At 33.1% G+C, this 9,898-nt stretch overlaps 1 long non-coding RNA gene across 1 annotated transcript in view; it reads right to left on the reverse strand.

Annotated features, from left to right (window-relative positions):
- The window catches only part of LOC119259651 (uncharacterized), a 34,713-nt gene extending 26,954 nt beyond the window's left edge, over nucleotides 1–7,759 (reverse strand). The window contains exons 1-2 of the long non-coding RNA XR_005128518.2: nucleotides 7,731–7,759; nucleotides 6,549–6,696 (exon numbers count right to left, since the gene is read on the reverse strand). This is a non-coding gene — a long non-coding RNA (uncharacterized LOC119259651). The remainder of the gene's footprint in view (nucleotides 1–6,548; nucleotides 6,697–7,730) is intronic.
- Between the last annotated feature and the right edge of the window lie 2,139 nt (nucleotides 7,760–9,898).

Genomic DNA, 9,898 nt, shown 5'->3' on the forward strand with positions numbered 1-9,898 from the left:
CTATGCTCTCATTTATTAGTACTGGATTGAATACACTCCCTGTCTGGAATGAATCAACTGCCTTAACCTAGTTTTCGCAGATAGTGCATACTGAATTATTGTTATGCAATTTTTCCAAATCTATAGCTTATGGTTAAAAAATATAAAATAAAGTGCTATATTAATCAATGTTTTCTTAGCTATCATAAAAATTATTAAGGTTTATTGTGAGTCCACCATGTATATTTCCCTGCATTTCTTATTAATAATATTCAAATTCCTTTTTTCTTTAATAAGGAGTGGGGAAAGGACAGGAAGGAATTTATTATAACTTATCTTCATCTTATAGAGGGAGAAACATGAACAACAGACCAGTGTGTAGGAAATTAAGATACAGTGTGGAGGAAATTAAGATACACAAGGACATTTTGGAAAATAGAATACAATCTCTTATTATTGGTTAAATGGATTTGGGAAGCTTGAGGTTAAAAACCTATCATTGAACCCTAAATCTAAGGTTTATGCTGAAGGCTAATTCATTTGTCCTTTGAGATCCTTGCTGTTACATATATATTATTAAAAAAATAGAAATTTTTATAATATTTTCCCCAGTATCACTTTCCTCATGGGAATAATAAGGATGTGTACTTATGCTCTGAAAATATTATTCATGTGTGGCCCAAACAAAATTTTCCTAGTTTCTAAACCACAAATATATGCAAACCATTAATACACTGAACAACTAAGAAATATTTGCCACCTTTATATTTCATGTATATAGTTTATGAATAATGAAAATATACTAATGGCATCAATTTGCAGAAAATAAAGATGTAGAGTTTTAGAAATAAGTAATTTAAAATGTCAAAATAGTTCATTTGCTGATTTTTGTTTGTTTAGTTTTTAATCTTCTATAATTCTATAGGAGAAGAGTACCCTATTAGCCGGGTATTTGATTTACTTCACTATATATGAAAAAACTTAAGGCAGGAAGATAATGCATTTTCTAAATCTGATGAGGTTCTTTTTTAATCTAATACATGCACTAATACATTAGTGGTAGAGCTGGGAAGAGATAGGTGGAGGGGGAAGTGCAGATGGACCCATGTCCTGGCAGTCTGTCCTGCTTTGTTTCCACAGCCAAGATTTCAGGTTTGGTTAGAGCAATAGCTGAGACTAAAAGTGGAAGGTAGTTGTTAAAGCCAATAGAGGATGGAATGGGATCAAAGAAAAGTGAAGGAGACACAACACGACCAAAATCTTACAGAAAGGAACAGAAGAAAGATAAGCGGCCTAGCCTGAATCATGTAGAAAATTGTACTGTGGTATGTTTACCTTTTCACATTAAAAAAATTTGGCATAAAGCCTTCACTTCTTAAAGAGAGGAGAATGTGGCAAAGGACCAGTGGTGGGGTGGGAACTCTGTGGATTATGATGCAGGATCTTGGATGTTTTGGGTGTGGTAACATAGTTTTGTAGAGGTGTGAACCTATTTGCCTATATTATGTACACTGTTCTAAAGCAGTGTCATCTTAGTAAAAATTAGTAATTTTTTTAAAGAGAGGTATTGATACGAAAATCATGATTTTACCAACCATCTTTTCTGAACCTCAACCTTATAAACACTGATTCTGTTAAAAGTAGCATACTCCTTTGTATTTAATTGTTAAAGTATCTGTTTCTAAGCTAAACTATAAGCCCTCTGTGAAAAAAGGTTGTCTTATTATTCTGATCCTTTTGTTTGTTCTGGAATGGCACTTTACTAGCTTAAGACTCTTATGTAGGTGATAAGATACACAATAAATGAATTAATTTATTGTGTTTAAAGGTGGTTGAAGAGATGTTAGGTTATATATTTCATTGTGGATTTCTAAAAAAAAAAAAGAGTATAATTATGTAACCCCTCTGTTTATCTAAGATGTTCATATCTGTATATGTATTTAAATGCATATAATATGTGCATATATAAATACATGTTTGATATAAAATGATATATTTATTGTTTTAATCAAATATATAATATACATATATTGAGTTATTTTATATAATTATAAATTGATATATACACACATATAATCTGTGAATATATGTTTATGTATATATTAGATGTTAAAATTTATATAAATATTAATGATTTTACTTTAATATCTTTTTGTATTATTTTTCATTGAAGTAGCATTGGTTTGCAACACTGTATATGATTCAGAGGCATTGGGCTCATACCTCTTCAGATGTTACCACACCACACCCACTACCAAGGCACCCACAGCCCTCTATCATAGTCCTTTAGGCCTCCTCTATAGTATACTCCATACCCTCAACTCTCCCTCTGGTAGCCTCAATTCTACAGTCATTTTAGGGCGGTTGTTTTGAATTAGTTTTGACTGTACTTTTGTTTTGTTCCTCTGTATTCCACATATGAGTGAAATTGTCTGATATTTGCCTTTTGCCTCTGACTTATTTTGCTTAATTCCTTTAATAGGTTTTTCACTCTTGTATTTTCAGTTGCATTTTAGTGGTTGCTCTAGAATTTACCACATATATCTTAATTTATTAGCATCTACTTCAGATTTATACTAATTTAATTTAGATTTATACTAACGTAATTCAAATAAGATATAGAAATCTTACTCTAATATAGTTCTATTTCATTTTTCACTATTATTTTTATGTTTATTACATCTATATAGTTTGAAAACCCATCAATACTTAGAGGTATTAGTTTATATAATTGTACTGCTTTTAAAGAAGCTGAGATAAGAGAATAAATATATATTTGTAACATCTATTATATTAACCTTATTATTTTCCATTTCTGTATCTCTTCATTTCTTCCTGAGGATTTATTTGCCATATGGTTTTATTTCCTTACTCCAAAACAGATTTATTTTCACCCACCTCCTTTAATCTGTTAGTGCTAAATATATTGCATTTCTATATGTTTTAGCCCCAACAGTGCAATGATATATTGTGTATCAAAGAGCAATTGTGTAATATTTATTTATAAAATAAGTATTTATTTACACAATTGCTTTTAAAATGAGATAAGAAAAAAGTGAAGTAATATGCCCTTAAGGTTCTGTAATTACATAAATACTTTTACTGGTGGTATATATATTTTTTTTGGTTTCAGTTCTATGTAGATTTATTTACATGATTTCTGCCTGAAGAACTTCATGTATTTTTCTTGAATGTAGGCCAGCTAGCAATAAATCCTCTCAGTATTTGTTTTTGGAAATGTCTTTATGTTGCCTTAATTTTTGAAACATACTTTTTCTAGATACAGCATTTTGAGGTTTTAGCAGCTTATTTTTAGGGGAGGAACTTTGGTTATTTTATTCACTGCATTCTGGATTTTATTGTATCTGATAAGAGTCACCTGTTAATCTTATGTCTCCATAAGTGATAAGTTACTTGCAGCTTTCAAGATTTTCTCTTTGTTTTTGCTTATCAATATTTTTATCATGATATGTCTGGGCGCACATCTCTTTCACTTATTCTGCCTCTAGTTCATCAAACCTCTATATGTGTAACTTACTCTTATTCATCAAATTTGCAAATATTCTTCAAATATTTCCTATTCTCCTTTTTCTCTTTCCTATTCTTATGGTGCTTCTACTACAAATATGATGTTTCCCACAATTCACTGAAGTTATGCTCATTTTTCTGTATTTCTTTTTCTCTTTGTTCTTCAATGTATTAACAGTCTTTCCTCAAGTTCATAAGTTCTTTTTCCTGCCAGTTCCAATCTTTAGTAGAACATTTCTAGTGAATTTTTCATTTTGGTGATTGTACTTTTCAACTCAGACTTTCCATGCTGTTCTTTTTTAAAAATTTTCCATCTTTTTATTGTTATTTCCTATTTGATAAGACATTGTCAGCATATCTTTTTTAATTCATTAAAAATAGTTTCCTCTACATTTTGAGAATATTTATAATAAATGCTTTGCAGTTTTTGTTTGAACCAACCTTTGGGTTCCTTCAAAAGGCAAATAATATCTAGTATGTTCTTTATTTCCTATGTCTGAGTCACATTTTCCCGTTTCTTTGCACATCACATATATATTTGTTGAAAAAAGAACACATAGTTCCTTGTGGTTTTGATACCTTTTCCCATTCCTCTAGGTCTATTTGTTGCTATTATTTGTTAATATACTGTAGCAATTCTGGACTTTTGACCCATGGCTCAGATTTTAGCCGTGTCATTATTTGTATTTTGCTTGTTTTTGCTTAGTTTCTTGAGTGAACTAGTTCTTATCTTGGGCTAGTTTGCCTGTTCTACAGAGGGACCAGGTAGGAGAAGACAGTCTCAATTTTTTCACTGCCACTTTTCTGAAACTAGCTTTTGCTATATCGAACTGAGTAGGATTGGATCTGTCCCACTTGCACTTGTAATGCAGTTTTAGACCTGGAGCTGGGGGAGAGTGTGTTCCACTTTTGTGACAGAATTCTGACATATTGATCTTGGGAGGGCTCAAATACTATAGATTCAGAGTGTTCTTACTGAGATTTATTTCTTGAGTAAAAATTTATTCATTTTCTTACATGTCATTAGGACACTTTACAGAGATTTCAATGGTGGTTTTATAATATGCACAAGTGATTGTTTAGCTGGGAAGAGAGACCGCAAAGCTCTTGCCACTGCCAGTTTGGAAATCTCAATAATTCCCTTTTCCTACAGAAAATAAAACAAATATAACATTTAAAGACACATACTGCTATTTAAGCTATTTTCATAGGAATTATTTGTCGCTATGCTGCACTAGCTATTTCAGTTTGCTAGATAGCTCCTGGTATTAATATTCTAATATAGAAAATAATGCCTGTTAGTACAGTGGATTTAATCCGCACAATATTCATATAAGTTTCACAAAATTTTATTAGGTTCAATACCTTTTGACTTTGGATTGGTTTATTACCTAAGACATTTTTTCATTTTTGTTTCTGGGGAGACTTGCTCTTATTACTAAAATAAGTGGAAACATTTTATACATACATATATAAATTTGTTAAAATATTTACACTCTCACTGAGTGTGTGTAAATTTATGAGAAAATTCAATATATAAAAATAGAAATTTATCACAACAACATATGTTAATATTTTCTAGATGTATGATATGGGGCAGAAGATTTTTTTTAACATCTTAAAAGTGTTCATATTCTAATCTGTTTGAAATCAAGAAATAAGTCCCTTTAAGGCTAATTTCAGAGATTTCTGGTCTCTCAGGATATAACTGACATTTTTAGGAAAAGGAGATACACAACTTTCCTAAAAGAAAAATTGTAATAAAGTGCTAAATTCTTTTACAACTTCAAAAAGAATTTCAATTAAGATGATAAACTAACAAGACTTGAGCATTATTAATTTAGAATTATGCATAATTACTGATGTATAGGAAAAGATAGTTTGTTCTAGTACCTATTTAACATGGACTATTTATGTACTTATTAAAGACATAAGGTTTGATGGATTAGGAAACCAGAAATACAGAATTTTAAGAACCTTAAAGTACTAGTAAGATAACATCTGTGTTAGTCAGGACTTTAAAGGAAATCTCAGATGTTAATTTCTTATTCAAATGAGGCCAAAACAAGAAGCCAAAGGTTGCTACATATAACTGTTCTTCCATATTGTTTTATTTATTTATTGACCCTGCTTCATGCTCCCTTAAAGAATTTCAGACTTGCAGATACGTCTAAAGACATAGGTAATCATTTTGGGAAGATTTGATGGTCAGGCACACATTAACCATATACTCCCTGGTCACAATCTGCTGGTACATAGTCAGACCTAAATTGAAAGGAGGCTGGGATTTGAATTCTATTTACATGCCTGGAGGACAAGAAAGTGCCTTTGGTGAGCATGCATCCAGTCCGCACAACATGCTATCTAGTGCCTGACTTTCAGAAAGTTTTAAATCACCCACACTTCAGTATCTGCAATGCCCAGGGAACTGGAAAAACAATTGCAATGTTTCATTTCTGTCCTTTAAATGCTACTGAAAACTTTAATTTAAAACTGTTTCCTGGTTTTGGTAATCAAATAAGCAGGGAATCATAAAAATAGGAAATGTGACAGCTGGAAGGCATGGTCACTCATTTTGCAGATGTAGACAAGAAGGGTTGGAGGGATTTACTCACCTGATCAAGGTGATAAGTGAGAGAGAGCAATTTTTTAAAATTCTCAACTGATGATGAGATAAGCAGTAAAACCTTATGAGGTAATAAATAGAAAATAAGATTGGTTCAAGGACACATGGATTTTACACTATAAATTTACAAGTTTAAAGTCATAAACTTGGTGCATAAATCTAGATACATTATTTTCTCTTTCTGAATCTTACCTGCCTTATCAATGAAGGATTTGAATGAGAATTTTTTAAGTTTCTCTTCAGAGCTCTCATTTTATAGACCACGTCATAAACAGTACAAATACAAACATGAGATATTAACGTAAAGTAAAATGTATTCATATTATCGTTATTCAGTTATTTCACTTCACCCAGCTCATCTTTAACTCTCCTGTTTTGTTGTCCTTTAAAAAGTAAAGATATGTTTAAAAGATACCTCATTTCTCTTGTTCTTCATGTTTTCCATTGTAAATGACCAGGATGACTCTAGTTCATTGCTTCTGTTGCTTTAAGAAGTTATTTCCAGATGTACACATAGTATTATCAGAGAAGTCTGCATTGAGTTAGTTTCTCTGTTCTAAAATCTGAATTTAAAGGCAAAAAACAACTAGAATATTATACTTCCTAAGGAAATATAATTATGAGTTAGCATTGAATAAATGTTTAAAATGAATACTATATAGTGTTTTTACCATACAAGAATATTCCGTAATGATATTTTTCTTATACTCTATTTTAGGCTTAGATTTAGATTTCAGTATTGAATAGTTCCTATGGCTTTGAGGAAAATAACAGAGGGCTGATGCCTTCTCTTTGATCTCAGGCTTATGAGTTAAAGCTTGAAATTTGATTACCCTCATTATTTTTGGCTGGTATAATTATAAATGTGATTAACAGTAATAAAATATAATTGTACTGCTCATGAAACCAACCAGAAGTTTTTCCACCTTAAAAATTCACCAGTTGTCTTCTCTGAGCAGGGCACTATTTATATTTCTTTAAATTTTATATTTTAGCTATTTTTTTAAAATCCATTATCACTTTTCAACCCTAGTACCTCTTTGGTGCATTTCAAGTATCTCAATATTAAATCAATGCTAAGTCAATATTGAAAGTCCTAATTTAGTATTAATTCATTATGGTGAATTATGAGTTTTTCAAACATCTAGTTCTTACATTTTATTCTGCTGTGATGATACTAAGGTAAATAGATATAGTTTCTGATGGTTCAGTGTAGGATCAAAACAGGCTTTATGACAAGTATTTGCAATAAAATCTGGCTAGTGCTATAATAAAAATATTCCCCCTTAACTATGAAAATCTCTGGGATTGTAACTGGGACAATAGCATCCCAGATGGATTATTAATATACCTAATAGAAAATGATCAGGAGACTTGGAAAACTCTAGTCCAGAGAAAAGAAGTAAGTAAAGTACAGATTCTAGCAGTAAATATTATCACATGAATGCAAGCAATTAAGTAGAAGTAGAATCATTTAGGTGCAGTGGTGAGCTGGAGCTGATCCATACTATTCACAAGAACTGAATATTTGTTTCTTTTCCTAACATTGTCTCCAATGACATTGGGGTCAGGCCAGAACTGAGAATATGAACCCTACCCTGTCCTAGAAGTCACTTTTCTGTTGATACACTCCTAAGGCCCATGGTGATGGGTTGCTTGATGCTTAACAAGATATTTTTCTTTCTTCCAAGGATGCCAGTAATGCAGTACCTGAAATACACCCACATGTCATTTTATAATAATTGATAATATGGAAGACAGCAACTGCTCCAGTAATATTATCAATAGTCTAATGTTTGATTAATTCTAGACTGACTGGGTCCCTATTCCAGAAATGTATCAATAGTTTTGTAATCCATAATACCTAGACTGCTCATTGAGACCTTGGACATGAGAGCAGAAGCTCTCCCCATTCCTGCATGTTCCCACATTTCTTTCTGTCCTATGTAACAGGCCTTCACTTGCTGGTCCAGAAGGCAGCCTGGTTTGAGTACTAGCTCTGCTGCCCTCCCGGCGTGGTGTCACTCACTAACAAAATGCTTCCTTAGTGGAAATAACCACATGGTTAAGAGTCTGGTTTTCTGAGCATTGGCCAGGAAATCTGGTTTGGTCGGTAACAACACCACTTTGATAGTTTCATATTGGTCATGATGGATATTAATATGATGGAAATTTATAAATTTCTCATTTTGTCCTCTCTCTTTCTTTATTCTGGAGATTGGTAGCTAAATATTCCTCAAAACACCACTGCTTTAAAAAATGAAACTAGGGCCTCCCCAGTGGCGCAGCGGTTGAGCGCTGGGTTGCAAAGCTGCCTGCAGCCTCTGTGGCGCTGGTTCGATCCCCCCGGCCACCGGTGAGAGTCCCACATGGCACGCAGACCTCTCCTGCCGCCACCTCTCCTGCCACCTGCTGCTCCCCTCAGCAGTGTATTTCATCAGTCTGTCTGTTCTGCTCCCTGCTCTGGCTCTGGTGAATTCTTTCAACCTCCCGTGCTTCTGAATGTACCTAGTACTTGTATAAATAAGTAAATAAATGTTTGAAAAAAAAAAAATGAAACTAGACCATTATCCCTCATCGTGTACAAAAATAAACTCAAAATGGATAAAGGAACAGGACAGAAGACCTGAATCCATAAAATATATAGAAGAAAATATAGGTAAAACACTACAAGACATACATTGCAATAACATCTTTAAAGACTCATCACCCAAAGTGAAGATAGTCAAGGGAAAGATAAACACCTGGAATTACATCAATCTGAAAAGTTTCTGTACAGCAAAAGAGACATTAACTAAAACAGAAAGACACCCCACTGATTGGGAAAAAAATCTTTGCACTCCTTCAACTGATAGGGACTGATCACAAAGAATAAATAACTCACAAGACTCAACAAAAACAAAATAAAGAATCCAGTAAAGAAATGGGCAGAAGAACTTAAAAGACATTTCTCCAAAGAGGAAATGCAAATGGCCAACAGGCATATGAAAAAATGTTCAACATCCCTTGTAATCAGGGAAATGCAAATCAAAACCACACTGAGATACCATCTTACACCAGTAAGAATGGCACATATCAAAAAAAACAAGCAACAACAAATGTTGGCGAGGATGTGGTGAAAAAGGAACTCTCCTACATTGCTGGTGGGAGTGCAAACTGGTCCAGCCACAATGGAAAGCTGTCTGGAGGTTCCTCAATCTACTAAAAATGGAACTACCATATGACCCAGCAATTCCACTCCTAGGGATCTGCCCAAAGGACACAAAAACATTGATTCAAAAGACCACCTGCACCCCTATGTTTATTGCAGAACTATTTACAATAAGTAAAACCTGGAAACAACCCAAATGCCCCAAAATAGATGACTGGATCAAGAAGATATGGTATATATATACAATGGAATATTATTCAGCAATCAAAAAGATAAACTCATGACATTCACAGCAACATGGGTGGAGCTAGAAGGAATTATGCTCAGTGAAATAAGCCAGAAGGAAAAAGAAAAATATCGGATGGTTTCACTTATTGCAGGAATAAAAGAGAACCAAATAAGACATCAGTGTAAAAAAATATTAACAGTACAAAACACAACAAAGCAAAAATAGACAATTATAAATTAGAGACATACTGTAGTGGAGGAGGTGGGAGAGAGATCAGAGGGAGGGAGGGAGGAGCACAGGGGACTGAGGTGATGGTGCAGGAAACTCTATGGGGACTACACCTGAGGGGAGGGGTAAACAAATATTGTCTAAAAGTGAACAATTA

The sequence above is a fragment of the Talpa occidentalis genome, unplaced genomic scaffold, assembly GCF_014898055.3.
Source record: "Talpa occidentalis isolate TD23 unplaced genomic scaffold, MPIMG_talOcc4v2.1 talOcc4.5, whole genome shotgun sequence".
Taxonomy (NCBI): Eukaryota; Metazoa; Chordata; class Mammalia; order Eulipotyphla; family Talpidae; genus Talpa; species Talpa occidentalis.